Source organism: Salvelinus namaycush, unplaced genomic scaffold (assembly GCF_016432855.1).
Source record: "Salvelinus namaycush isolate Seneca unplaced genomic scaffold, SaNama_1.0 Scaffold3, whole genome shotgun sequence".
In the NCBI taxonomy this organism is placed as follows: Eukaryota; Metazoa; Chordata; class Actinopteri; order Salmoniformes; family Salmonidae; genus Salvelinus; species Salvelinus namaycush.
The window spans coordinates 425497-441473 of NW_024059896.1; the positions used below are offsets into that span (position 1 = coordinate 425497).

General features: G+C 38.5%; 1 protein-coding gene and 1 pseudogene across 1 annotated transcript in view; one reads left to right on the plus strand and one right to left on the minus strand.

Moving 5' to 3' along the window:
• The window catches only part of LOC120039772, a 45062-nt pseudogene extending 34676 nt beyond the window's left edge, over window positions 1-10386 (minus strand).
• LOC120039782 (zinc finger protein 850-like) overlaps window positions 1-15977 on the plus strand; it is a gene marked incomplete at its 3' end in the record, with an annotated part of 248537 nt that overhangs the window by 102166 nt on the left and 130394 nt on the right. The window lies entirely within an intron of this gene.

The window sequence follows — 15977 nt, forward strand, 5'->3', positions numbered from 1 at the left end:
TCTCAAGGACTTCATCAAACTGACACTAGTGGAAGTCGTCTCGAGAATTCCAGAAAAATCTGTTTGGTCCTACGCAATGTATATATTTCACTTATACACTAACTTCATCCGTGCCGAGGGTGATGCCTGGATAAAAAAGGATTTTCCTCATTGGCTGGCTGTTCTGGAGCAGCCAGGACCTTCTGCCTGAAACTGAAGTGCTGTGTGTTATTAAAGCATGTACAGTTTAGGTCCTTCTTTGTTGAACAAAGACAACTGACATCACCAGACATCAGCTCACCAGGAGCCATGGTGATGACCTGGTGTATTCTCATGGTGGAGGGCACTGCTTTAATCGGTCTTGGCATCATCTCCATCGCACGTTCATCATCGGCACTCTTCACACAGAACAGCTTCACTGACGTGTTTGTCTCATGGAGGTCTTTGTAAAGCTCCTGTGCATCACTGATATCACGGCCCTTAGCCACCAACCTGTCCGCCGTTCTCTTCAACGTTCATGATGTGGACTTAGTGGTCAAGTTCCTCAGTGCTCCTTTCCTCTCCTTGCTTCTTTTGTATGCTGTTCTCCACTGTTTACGCTTCTGATGCTGGTCTGTCTCACTTAATAAATCAATTATCTTTTCTTTTTCCCCCTGAATCAACATTCCTTTTCCATCTCTCCCTCTCAAAGTACTGTTCCCTGTTTACTGGGTCAGCATTGTGACGTGCTAGACACTGCCTTTGTTGTTCTGCTGCTGATGTGGGTGCCATCATTCCCTAGATGTTTCAATGGAATAATGTTAAATCAAAGATTCTTAGAATATATACATGTATACACTATAATCATTGAGTAATTTAGGATCCAGAGCAACTTAAAGGAACAACTGAAGAGCCTTGCCCAACTCTCATACCACCAGGCTACCTGCCATAAAATATTTTTTCTGTTCACATGGAACACATTACAGCATGTTTTATAAGTGAATATAAACAATATATAATGTATAATATATTCAATTATTCATTTGTTTAGATGCAATATTCATAAATAAAGTAAATAACTCAACCCTGTCACAGGTTTACAACCCGTTACATGTAGACTGAGGGACAGAGCTAAATTGTGTGATTTTAATCAATAATCATGCATTTATTTGATAAAAATACTTTCTCAACAAAATAACACAAATTTATGTTTGCATTAAATGATGTGCACATTTTAATATTAATTTCCCAGGTAAAAATGTATTGAAACGCCTGGGGGACATGAAACAATTCTTGGTGTCAGTTAAAGAATATGATTTTGTAATAAGAAAGTTTAAATTAATGCTATATTTATTTCAATTCATTATACTGGACATTTCAATTTATAAACAAAATTAGTCAGTGGGACTGAAATATTACCAGAGCTCAAGAATGACCCAAATACTGTTAGAATAGAAATTGTTTTCTCTGTCTGTTATTTTTTCACATCTAAATGTGGCCATACAACTCCCTTAAAGTGACGCTAGCTAAATGTAACCACATGTAACATATGGATCTGCATTAGTATAGCATCACAAGTCCCAATGCAAAGTTACACCTCTCTTTTCTATTTTTAGAGTACATAAAACCGATCAGAATTCCAAAGAATGCCGAAGTCATGTCAGAATGTTTTTTTACAGGCTGTGAAGTAATATGGAGGACCCGGCTAGCCAGCCTATTCCCTACAATGTAAACTCTGACAGAAATATCTTCAAATAGATCACTTCAAATTAAACCAAATCGTGTGCACTCATGACTAGTGGTTTCAATAACATTTTCAGCCAACTTACAAGCAAATACTTTATGAATTGACAGTTACAGATAAGCTTGCAAGGTTGCTAGGCAACTAGCTTGCTAATGTTAGCCCTACCAGACCTACCTACTTCAGCACTGCATGAGTCAGCCAGTGGCTATCAACACCTAGCTAGCTCTAATTTACAGCTTTAACAGCAAATTGAGCCACATTAAAGTAAACCAAGGTTTTGTAAATACACAATGCCATCTAACCAGTTATCAAATCATGTTACATGCAGTTATGTTAGCCAGCCAGCTAACATTAGCTATTTAAACCTGCTAGCCTAGCCAGATAACTAACCTAGCTAGCCAACCACCACAGTAAGTAGTAAGTAGCAAGCCAGAGCCCAACATTGTCTTGCCACTAGGGGGGTGCCATTTCGACATAGTCCAAATTCGTCTCCAAATTAAACTGCCTCGTACTCAATTCTTGCTCGTACAATATGCATATTATTATTACTATTGGATAGAAAACACTCTCTAGTTTCTAAAACCGTTTGAATTATGTCTGTGGGTGAAACAGAACTCGACTTAGAGCAATTTTCCTATGTGTATGTCAGAATTCAGAATTGTACTGGCTATTCTGAGACCTGTGTATTAATTTGCCTGTCCTCTATTGGTTGAGATGCACTGCATACGCCTTCCCCTGGGTGTCAGCGAATAGGGAGACTTGAAATGGAGTCTCTGCGTAGTTCCCAAAGGTTATAAATTGATTGGAATCACGGTGGCCATTCTTTTGGATCTTCGCTCGGGCGCAAAGAGGAGCTTTGCGTATCGTTGTGTAAGCTCTGGTTTTAGCTCCTTAGATAATTCCGGTCATGTTTTTATTCGATATAAGCTTTAAAGACATCATAATCTTGTTATTTTGAACCGAATTATTTCAGTTTATATCAGTTTATTGCGATTTTCTGGCATTTCTTTGTGACGCACTTTCAAGAGTTGGACACTTTTCCTGTACATGCCGAACGTTAGTGGCCATTTCGACAGGACAAGAGGACATCTTTCGACCAAAAGACGATTAGACCGGAGAAAGGACACATTGCCCAAGATTCTGATGGAAGCTCAGCTAATAGTAAGAACTATTTATGCTGATAAATCGTTGTTCTGTTGAAAAATGTTAAGCTGCCATTTTTTTGGGGGTAGCTTCGCTTTGGCGCAACTTGTATTGCGCAGTAAGGTTAATTTAAAAAATGTAATTCAGCGATTGCATTAATAAAGAACTAATTTGTCTTTCAATTACTGTCCACGCTGTATTTTTTTGTCAAGTTTATGATTATTTATTGATTAGACTAAGTCACTCTCCAAGATGGCGCCCGACATTTTCTGCCCAGTTTAGCTACTTTTCTCATTGTATAACCACGATTTTTGTGGCTAAATATGCAAATTTTCGAACAAACTCTATATGTATGTTGTAATATGATGTTACAGGAGTGTCATCGGAAGAATTCTGAGAAGGTTAGTGAAAAAATTAATATATTTTGGTGGTGATAACGCTATCGCTCTTTTTGCCATGAATCAATGCTGGGGTAATGTTTGCACATGTGGTATGCTAATATAACGATTTATTGTGTTTTCGCTGTAAAACACTTAGAAAATCTGAAATATTGCCTGGATTCACAAGATCTGTGTCTTTCAAATACTGTACGCTGTGTATTTTTAAGAAATGTTTTAGGATGAGTATTTTGGTAATTGACGTCGGTCTCTGTAATTATTCCGGCTGCTTCCAACGCTATTTCAGATTGCAGCTGCAATGTAGAACTGTGATTTATACCTGAAAAATGCAAATTTTTCCAAAAAAACATATGCTATACCATAAATATGTTATCAGACTGTCATCTTATGAAGTTGTTTCTTGGTTAGTGGCTATATATATCTTTATTTAGTCGAATTAGTGATAGCTACTGATGGAGTAAAAAACTGGTGGAGTAAAAAAAGTGGTGTCTTTTGCTATGGTGGTTAGCTAATAGATTTACATATTGTGTCTTCCCTGTAAAACATTTTAAAAATCAGAAATGATGGCTGGATTCACAAGATCTGTATCTTTCATCTGGTGTCTTGGACTTGTGATTTCATGAACATTTGATTATATGAAATCCCTGTAGCTTTAGGCTAGGCTATGCTAGTCAGCTTTTGTGATGGGGGGGATCCCGGATCCGGGTTTGGTAGCAAAGAAAGGTTAACAACTCGAGAACAAGTAGCACAGGCAGGAGCCCACAGAACACAACTAAAACTAAACCAGCACATCAAAAGCGAAGAAAGCAGAGACTTACAGATTGACGGACCATCTGATGGTAAAAGAGTGGCTGAGTTACTGAAGCGAGAGGCAGGGAGAGAAGTGCTTCTGAGAGAGAGGTCGTTTCACCTGGCCAAGGGAGAGTCAGTGAGGCGGGTAATTAGGGTGACCACATGTCCCGGACAGTCCCCGCACAACCAAACAATCATGTCCTGCATCTTATCAACAAATTCAAACGCCACTAATTTACAAAAAAAGGTTGATTTGTCCCGTAAAACAGTCTGACATTCCCGACCTGTCTCTTGCAGTCACGTTACTCTTATGAAAATAGATACCGTATATCATAAGGATGTGATAGCCTTAGCCTACTGGTGATGTTAATGCAGTCACGTTACTCTTATGAAAATTGATACTATATATCATAAGGATGTGATAGCCTTAGCCTACTGGGGATGTTAATGCAGTCACGTTACTCTTATGAAAATAGATACTGTATATCATAAGGATGTGATAGCCTTAGCCTACTGGTGATGTTAATCCTTAAGAGTCTATTGAAGCACCTGTGCGTCAATCTAAGTAACATAGTAAAAAAAAATCCCCATCCAAATCCATCAGTTTAAGATAAAGACCTGTTTTGTTGCATGGGCTGCGTCTCAATCCATCACGTCTGCAAATGTCGGCCTTCCGCCTGTGAGGTGGAAGGTGGTCGCTACAGCGGTTTTTGTCAGACCATAAGACATCCCAAATATCGGGTCTTCTCACGAAAAAATGTCTGTAGCATCCAAACCGTTTGAGCTACAAAATAAAATGGAAAAGGGGAGACTCACCAACATAACGGTGTTCTCTATGTTGCTCATCGGAACTCGTTTGAAGGTAACCTATACACACACATGGAAGTACGGAGGTAGTTTTGTGCCCCCCAAAATAAGGGGTTAAATATATGTAAAACAATATATAAAATATTACCTGAGCTTTCTTATATCGCCTAGATATAGGACAGACACTTCAAAACCTTATTCCTTTAAAAAATATATATATATTTTTCCAGTTATCAACGTGTTTATCAATGCATTTCTATGGGCAATATTAGTAAAGCACAAATTCAATATTTGATTTAATTATATATATATACAGTGGGGAGAACAAGTATTTGATACACTGCCGATTTTGCAGGTTTTCCTACTTACAAAGCATGTAGAGGTCTGTCATTTTTTATCATAGGTACACTTCAACTGTGAGAGACAGAATCTAAAACAAAAATCCAGAAAATCACATTGTATGATTTTTAAGTCATTAATTTGCATTTGTAGTGGCAGTGGTTGTAGTGCACTGCTGCCACCACCAGGCCTGGAGTCCATTTTGACTTTGTTGATAGCGAGCTGTGTTAGCTAGCTGTGCGGCTAAAGAGGTAGCAGCTAGCTAACTGGCTACCGATCAACCTAGTGTGTATTGAACATTCATATTGGACTGTTGCAGCTAGCTAACTGGCTACTGATCAACCTAGTGTGTATTGAACATTCATATTGGACTGTAGCAGCTAGCTAACTGGCTACTGATCAACCTAGTGTGTGTATTGAACATTCATATTGGACAGCCTTACCTATATAGTAGCACCACCAACCATCAGCCCATTAATAATCCTATTCATTTCAAGCCACCTAAGATGTCACCATACTGTTATTTTAAAGCCCCACTATGTAAGACATAAATCATCAGAGTGGGCCTCCAACTTAAATGTAAACAATGGAGCAAATGCATCACATGTGAATATCACTTGATTATCAGAGGGATGTATTATGATTATTATGATTATGATTATTATGATCAGATAGAACTACTCAGACATTCTAAATATCACTTGATTATCAGAGGAGTGTATTATGACATCATATAGAACTACTCAGACATTCTAAATATCACTTGATTATCAGAGGAGTGTATTATGACATCATATAGAACTACTCAGACATTCCAAATCAGGCTTCATCCATATCATGAAGGTGGATATTGATCCAACCATTTCAAAAGTAATGACCGGGCTGATGGAAACAGGATATCCCTGTACACTTTTATAAATGCCGACAGACGATTTGTTATTTTGTTTGACATGGTTGGGTCTTTTTGTGTCAGTAAAAATGTATAAACGAGAAATGGTGGCATTAATCCTTTATGCGCAAATATTGATTTAATAACGATCATATCTTAGTTAACTTGGAGTCACGTGATGGTATGTTGTGTGGTCCTCCCTCTACGACTTGGGAACCCATGCAGTTTATTAGGCTACAGATGAAATAAGTTATGAACTTCACGGGGTGGTGAAACTGCATGTGATGAGCTTGATGCTCCTTTCCAATACATTTTGTTGGTCTTATTCTGGTGACATGATGATCGATGCTTGGTTGCCATTTGACAAATAAAATAATATCTCTCTTATCCATAATAATCTCATCATGTAGGTAGCCTACCAACACTGTATCTGTGAGCTGTTGGCTACAGTGCACGGGACAAGAACACGTTTGCTATATAACTCAACGGGTTTTCAAAACCATCAGTAGAGTTGAAAATACAATGGAAACCCATTTAACTTGCATTTTTCATTCAGTACATGGGAATTCAAAAGCAAAACATTTTGTTCAGTGCACTACTTCATCACGCAGACTTTTATCCGCAATAAATCTGTTTGATGCAAACATTTCCAGTGGGAAAATGCGTATATTGTTTTATGCAGATTTGAGAATATTCACATGAAAATCTGTCGCAAATTACATGGAAACTTAGCTACTAAGGTGGATATTGATCCAATACCTGCCTCTTATTCAATCCAGCCCACTAGGCACAGACGTCAGTTCAACATCTAGTTTCTATTTACATTTCTTTGATTCGTTAACTAAAGTGAATTCAACATGAAATCAACACAAAATGTCACCTGTCACTGGATTTAGGTTGCCAGTTGTGTGAAAATTAATAAAAATACCTGATGTTCATGGCTTTTTACAAATCCAATCAGTTTTCCACATTAATCGAACATCATCACATGGATTTGTTTTGTTGAAATCAAATAAAATGTTATTGGTCACATACACACGGTTAGCAGATGTTTTTGGTCACATACACATGGTTAGCAGATGCTATTGGTCACATACACATGGTTAGCAGATGTTATTGGTCACATACACATGGTTAGCAGATGTGATTGGTCACATACACATGGTTAGCAGATGTTATTGGTCACATACACATGGTTAGCAGATGGTATTGGTCACATACACATGGTTAGCAGATGTTATTGGTCACATACACATGGTTAGCAGATGCTATTGGTCACATACACATGGTTAGCAGATGTTATTGGTCACATACACATGGTTAGCAGATGTTATTGGTCACATACACATGGTTAGCAGATGTTATTGTGAGCGTAGCAAAATACTTATGCTTCTAGATCCAACAGTGCAGCAGTATCTAACAGATAATATCTAACAAATTCCACAACTAAACCTAATACATATAATCTAGTAAAGGAATGGGATGAGAATATATAAGTATAAAACATATGGATGAGCAGTAACAGAGCAGCTAAGATGCAATAGATAGTAAAGAATAGATAGTGAAGGATACAGTATACAGTATATACAGTTGAAGTCAAAGTTTACATACACTTAGGTTGTAATCATTAAAACTCATTTTTCAACCACTCCACAAATTTCTTGTTAACAAACTATAGTTTTGGCAAGTCGGTTAGGACATCTACTGTGTGCATGACACAAGTCATTTTTCCAACAATTGTTTACAGACAGATTATTTCACTTACCATTCACTGTATCACAATCCCAGTGGGTCAGAAGTTTACATACACTAAGTTGACTGTGCCTTTAAGCAGCCTTGGAAAATTCCAGAAAATTATGTCATAGCTTCTGATAGGCTAATTGACATCATTTGAGTCAATTGGAAGAGCACCTGTGGATGTATTTCAAGGCCTACCTTGAAACTCAGTGCCTCTTTACTTGACATCATGGGAAAATAAAATAAAATCTGCCAAGATCTCAGAAAAAAAATTGTAAACCTCCACAAGTCTGGTTCATCCTTGGGAGCGATTTCCAAACGCCTGAAGGCGTCCTCTGTTCTGATGAATCAAAAACAGAACTGTTTGGTCATAATGACCATCGTTATGTTCGGAGGAAAAAGGGGGATGCTTGCAAGCCGAAGAACAACATCCCAACCGTGAAGCACACAGGTGGCAGCATCACGTTATGGGGGTGCTTTGCTGCAGGAAGGACTGGTGCACTTCCCCATGATGCCATCTATTTTGTGGAGGAAAATTATGTGAATATATTGAAGCAACATCTCAAGACATCAGTCAGGAAGTTAAAGCTTGGTCGCAAATGGGTCTTCCAAATGGACAATGACGCAAAGCATACTTCCAAAGTTGTGGCAAAATGGCTTAAGGACAACAAAGTCAAGGTATTGGAGTGGGCATCACAAAGCCCTGACCTTAATGCTATAGAAAACAGATCATTTTTACCCTTTTAAAAATAGTTATGGGGGGAGGTCCGGGGGATGTCTGTCTTTGAAAGGGTCATTGTAATATTTAAGATGTCCCCTTTACTGATGACCTAAACCTAAAAGTCAAGGGGTCTGAATACTTTCCAAAGAAACTGTAAGTGATTGAGGAGAGAGCATCATTGCTATATTCTAATTAAAATCATTGACCCATAAGGGAACACATGACCAAAGCAATGCGTGACCCATATAGAATTAAAACAATATTCATCTTAATGAGAAAATAATGGAATAAACAAATGTTTGCAAAACCAAAGACATGAAAACTGGTGGGAACATTGTATTTAGCTTGGATTTCATAAGGCCAGGAAGGTTACTGAGAATAACAATAGACAATAGTTAATGTTACTAGTTTAGGGATGAATCCCCTTTTCGATTGTTTGGGGCATCTGGAAAAAAGCTTGTCCGGAGTCCCCAATGTCATGCTCTAGTACATTTGGGTTGGCACATCTGAGAATTAACCCTGATATTCTAAAAGCAGGGCAACAATGTCAATATAATTGTACCAAAAATTGTCAGATGGTTGCATAAATAATTATCATTACTAAATGTTACATGAAATGTAAATATGAAATATTTGGTTGCATAGTCTTATTTTCAACGGCTTTTCAATGACATTTTGCTAGGTGGGATAGCCCCAATGTCAAAACACAGTTTTAACGTGTCCAAATCAATAACCAATATGCAGAAACAGTTTCTGATATATTGAAAACCTAAACAAAAAATGTGCTATGTACACAAACATCTGCCACAATATTCACATTACTTGTATTTTTTTTAAACAAGCACCTTATAAACTGCACAAGCACCAGAAACGCTGTTGTTTTTACAAGTAGCAATAAATCAATGATATCAATTAGGGGGGAAATCAGGTTGTACGTGATGTTGAAACTAACACAACTAAAAAAAACACATGGAAATGGGAGATATATTTTACCTCACTGGTTGGAGGACAACCTGCAGAAGACAGTCAGCTACATTTTGGAGTGATGCATTTAAATTTAGGGGTCGCTAAACAAAGGAACACAACACTTATTTGTCATAACTCATCGACATCATGTTAAAATCAATTGTGCGAGAGGAGGGAGATGAGGTTGCACGTCCTGTTAAAACTAACAGCTCAAAAACCACACGGAATCAGGGAATAATGTGTACATCCCTGGTTAGAGGACAATTTGTAGAAAACAGCTTGCCACATTTTGAAGTGTTGCATTTTGATTCAAGTGGGCCACCAACATGGTAAGTGTAACACAGCTCTTTTTGTGTTAGTCACTTTTTTGTTAAATCACATAAATAGTACTCTTTCAAGAGCCTGGATTTTTCCTAAGGCTGAAATCAATTGAATGGGGCAAACGTTTAGGGTTCTATATTGTGAAATTCCTTAAAATACTCCTACTACAATGTTAAAAACATTCTACATTGTGACATTTTTTCATTGACATCACAAAATAACTCCTTCATGTATGTATTTTCTGATGTTTGATCAGAGATCTTTTATCAGAGTATCTCTTGTCACATTGATCACAGCTATGAGATTTCTCTCCTGTGTGTGTTCTCTGGTGCACTGTCAGCTCTCCAGATTAAGCAAAACTATTCCCACATTGACCACAGCTATAAGGTTTCTCTCCTGTGTGTGTTCTCTGGTGCAGAGTCAGAGAGCCAGATGTAGAAAAACTCTTCCCACATTGACCACAACTATAAGGTTTCTCGCCTGTGTGTATTCTCTGGTGTTGAGTCAGATGGCCAGATGTAGAAAAACGCTTCCCACATTGACCACAGCCATAAGATTTCTCGCCTGTGTGTATTCTCTGGTGTGATACCAGATGGCCAGATTGACCAAAACTCTTCCCACATTGACCACAGATATAAGATTTCTCTCCTGTGTGTGTCCTCTGGTGTTGAGTCAGATGGCCAGATCTACCAAAAATCTTCCCACATTGACCACAACTAAAAGGTTTCTCTCCTGTGTGTGTTCTCTGGTGTTGAGTCAGATAGCCAGATGTAGTATATTTCTTCCCACATTGACCACAGATAAAAGGTTTCTCTCCTGTGAGAACAATAAAGTCAGACAGATGGTTAAAGGCCCACAACAGCGGTAATCCACTGTAAAAGGTGATGCCAACAGCGTAGCCATGATGTTGTACAACAATAGACGTAATGAATGTTAAAGTTATTTGACAATTGTCTTAAAATGAGCAACAATGATCATATTTTGTCTTGTTTTCACATTAGTAGTAACATATAAGTTATTCATGTTGTTGAAACTCTAAGCAGTGTTCCAGACGACTTTTGGTCTCCAATACAGGCCCCTTTCTGTGTTTAATAAAATTGCGGCACAAGGGCAAAGCACATATAATTTCATTGTAGAAACTCCTCCCTGCTAATGAGGAAACCGATAGTTATGGATGTAGTATATCTGGTAATGAGGAAACGATTAGTTATGGATGTAGTATATCTGCTAATGAGGAAACCACTAGTTATGGATGTAGTATATTTGGTAATGAGGATACCACTAGTTATGGATGTAGTATATCTGGTAATGTGGAAACCACTAGTTATGGATGTAGTATATCTGGTAATGAGGAAACCACTAGTTATGGATGTAGTATATCTGGTAATGAGGAAACCACTAGTTATGGACGTAGTATATCTGGTAATGAGGAAACCACTAGTTATGGACGTAGTATATCTGGTAATGAGGAAACCACTAGTTATGGACGTATTATATCTGCCTGGAGCAAAAATGGTGAGCAAAGATTTTAGTTTTTCACAACTCAGGGGAGTAACCTCCATTTCCAGGTTGCTTATGAGTGCATTTCACACTACTTTGGATTATAATTGGATTATAATTATGTAATTATAAGGATCGTTTGAATGTCCTGCTTAATATAATGTTTGTGTCATCATCGCAAAACAACTGCTTTGTATTTAAAAAACACTTCAACCAGTAAAATGCTCTTTGTCTAGCTTTTCCATCAGCCTGACAATGAGGGTTTGTACACTGTTTGCCAAATTGGCCCATAACTTCACCTAACAACAAATATACCTGTGTAATCAACGAAGAAGCACTTTGGTTGTTGTTGTATGACACACATAGTGTACTCTAGGACCCATAACAACAACACAGACCTACTGTAGGACCCATAACAATAACATAAACCTACCGTAGGACCCATAACTTCACCTAACAACATAGACCTACTGTAGGACCCATAACTTCACCTAACAATAACATAGACCTATTGTAGGACCCATAACAATAACAGACCTACTGTAGGACCCATAACAATAACATAGACCTACTGTAGGACCCAAAACAGTAACATACCTACTGTAGAACCCATAACAATAACATAGACCTACTGTAGGACCCATAACAATAACAGACCTACTGTAGCACCCATAACAATAACAGACCTACTGTAGCACCCATAACAATAACATAGACCTACTGTAGGACCCATAACTTCACCTAACAACAACATAGACCTACTGTAGGACCCATAACTTCACCTAACAATAACATAGACCTATTGTAGGACCCATAACAATAACATAGACCTACTGTAAGACCCATAACTTCACCTAACAATAACATAACAATACTGTAGGACCCATAACTTCACCTAACAACAAATAAAAGGATAATAGCTCTGTGTGTTGTACAATAGCCTATCCATCAAGGAACAGTTCTCTACACATTATGAGCAAAATATTTCTGTGTCCAAACAGACTAACGAGACCCTACAGTAAATCAAGCAGACAATAACATTATAAACATCAATTTGTTAGGGATGCTTGAGATAAAGAATCAGTGGTTGACACCTTGCAAGTGCATGAAAAGGTCAACTGTACAAAGTCAGATGTCTATGTGTTGAAACTATATTTTAGGTAACAGATGGATAAAGGGAACTAAGAGTTCCTGTTGTTACTATGTTCCAGTCTTACTTCCAGTCTAACATGATAGCAATAAGGGGAAGAGTGATTGGGAAACTAACTGCCAATAACGCACTAAGCTGAACTCTGCCTAGCAGAGAGACATCTTTGTATTAGCAACTATTAATTATGAGCTTATATGGTATTAAAGTTAAGGGACATCACCCTGGGTGGGGTGATCGTCAGATGGGGATAAAATGGGAAAACACCATCTTTTGAACTGATTGTCTTGCCTGCAAATTTCTGTAAGTGTATACTCCGGGTTGCAATCCTTATTAAACAAACTAACCTCTGATCAAATACGTTTTCCTGTGGTCTCTTGTGTGCATAGGGCAGATTTCCCTTACAGACTATGCAAACAATTTGGGATTTTCAACACATTCATGTGTTGGCATGCATAGTATTTATATAAGCCCTCTGATCACAATTAAGAGCAAAACGTGCCGCTCTGTTCTGGGTCAGCTGCAGCTTTACTAAGTATTTCCTTGCAGCACTAGACCACACGACTGAACAATAATCAAGATTAGACAAAACTAGAGCCTGCAGAACTTGCTTTTTGGAGTGTGGTGTCAAAAAAGCAGAGCATCTCTTTATTAAGGCTAGACCTCTCCCCATCTTTACAACCATTGAATCTATATGTTTTGACCATGACAGTTTACAATCTAAGGTAATGCCAAGTAATTTAGTCTCCTCAACATGTTCAACAGCCACACAATTCATTACCAGATTCAGCGGAGGTCTATAACTTAATGAATGATTTGTACCAAATACAATGCTCTTAGTTTTAGAGATGTTCAGGACCAGTTTATTACTGGCCACCCATTCCAAAACAGACTGCAACTCTTTGTTAAGGGTTTCAGTGACTTCATTAGCTGTGGTTGCTGATGCTTATATGGTTGAATCATCAGCATACATGGACACACATGCTTTGTTTAATGCCAGTGGCAGGTCATTGGTAAAAATAGAAAATAGTATAGGGCCTAGAGAGCTGCCCTGCGGTACTTTATATGTTTGACATTAGAGAAGCTTCCATTAAAAACCCTCTGAGTTCTAGTAGATAGATAGCTCTGAATCCACATTATGGCAGAGGTTGAAAAGCCACAGCACAGACATTCTTAAACAACAGGTTATGGTCAATAATATCAAAGGCTGCACTGAAATCTAACAATAGAGCTCCCACAATCTTCTTATTATCAATTTCTCTCAACCAATCATCCGTCATTTGTGTCAGTCAGTACATGTTGAGTGTCCTTCTCTATAAGCATGCTGAAAGTCTGTTTTTAATTTGTTTACAGAGAAATAGCACTGTATTTGGTCAAACACACATTTTTCCAACAGTTGGCTAAGAGCTTATAGGTCTGCTGTTAGAACCAGTAAAGGCCGCTTTACCACTTGGGTAGTGGAACTACTTTGTCTTCCCTCCAGGCCTGAGGACAAAGACTTCCCTCTAGGCTCAGATTAAAAATATGACAGATAGGAGAGGCTATAGAGTCAGCTACCGTCCTTAGTAGCTTTCCATCTAAGTTGTCAATGCCAGGAGGTTTGTCATTATTGATTGATAACAACAATTTTCCACCACTCCCACAATAACTTTACAACATTCAATACTTGCACTGCTTTTCTTTCATTATGTTTTTTTACGAGTTTGTTTCCATCATTCTTTATATCACTGATCTAGGATTCATAATAAAGTTGATTCTTTTTGTTGAGTTTGGTCACATCATTTCTCAATTTGCAGTATGTAAGCCAGCCAGATGTGCAGCCAGACTTATGTTGTGACGTTGTATTAGTTAATGTGGCGACTGTTGCTCATCGAATGATTACAAGTTTCTAATTACGTGATTAACTGAATCAAGCAATTATTAACTCATTAACCTGGGGCACCATGGGAAAACTGGTTTTTATTGAGTTTCTATTTCCCAAATTAACTCAAAGAATATCAGAATATCGATTTTACCACAGCCGCTAATTAACCAGTTGCCTCTAACAGTCTCGTTCTGAACGTCGTATAGCCCGGGATTCTGCACGGACCCGGGTCTCACTAATGAATTCGTACCACGCCAATCTTAGTTGAATGTTTATTTACTAAAAAGCTAAAATGATGATAAAAGATACACATACACAAAAACACATTCTAGGCTATTGATTAGAACTTAGTATAACGGGCCAACACACTAGGGCGCGTGTTACCCAAAATGGGGATTTAAAAGAGAGAGAAAGTACACAAGAGGAATATACATTTGGGTGAAATTGTCAGCTATGCTCATTCTAACCCTAGCCTTGCCCCAAACTGCCGCTGTTATGAGTCAGAATATAATGATGTAATTACTTGTGGAGGGTCTCCGTGGATTTTCCCGCGTGGACCGTTCAAGCTGCTCAATGACGCACTTCTCCTGCACACCTCTCCAGGTGTCCTCACGATGTCCGTGTCCTGTGGCTTACTGGCCTGTTCCCTTGTTCTTGCTCTGGAAGGGGTCTTCGGAGGACAGATAGCTCTGTAGCTCAGAGCTCACAGCGTAAAGATGAAAGAGTGTAGATACCACGATTCGATGGGGAGTGGAGGCTAGGTGGTTCGGCTTGTATTCACCCGCTTAGACCGCTACTCATCCGTAGCTTGGGTAGAAAAAGATTTCTTTGTCTTCAAACTTGTTTCGTTTTGGGTTCGTTGACCTTTTAGACCTTTGGCTGCAGCTCGGGTCACTTAGTCTGATCTGTTAATTCTGCACTCACAGGCTTTATACCCTCAGGTCAGAAGTGGGCGTAACCGCCCTCAGGGCAACTCTCTGGGCGTACCAGGTTTAAGGGGCAAGGCATAGATCCCACTCAAATCCAATTTTAGACAACTAACTTCACATTTCATCTCTACCGAAACACTCTTTGATTTGGACATTTTCCACACAACGTACAATGTATAAACATCAAGCATATATGAAGAACTCTCTTAACGTTACAATGTTTTCATAATAACGTCAGCTATTAACCTTTAATAACAAAACAAAAATGACATACATTTTCATATTCCATCTATCGTCATGACCACCATTGTAGTTGACGGAAACCATTGTTCCAAAGTCCCTTTATTGCATGTTTACAGTTCTGAGGCTGGTTCTCCATAGTGAGAGGGACAAAGGAATGTGGTCTGTGGCTTCAGAATTACCATGGGTGTGAGGGGCCATAAAACCCCCACATCTTCAGACCCCTAGATCTCTCCTCCTCTGTTGGGGTTGAGAGATAATCTGTAGGGTTGTGGTCTCCTGTAACCTGACCTGATCAGGACAGTCATGACACTTATTAGCCACTCCTTTTGCCCCATCTCCTTCAACCATACAGATGTTCAATTCCTCATCAATCCACGGAGCCTTAACAGTTCTAACAGTCAGTTTCTTAACAGGTACAGGTTTATCAATAATTGGAAGAAGCAATTTCATATGGTAAAAACAGGTAAACACTATCAGTC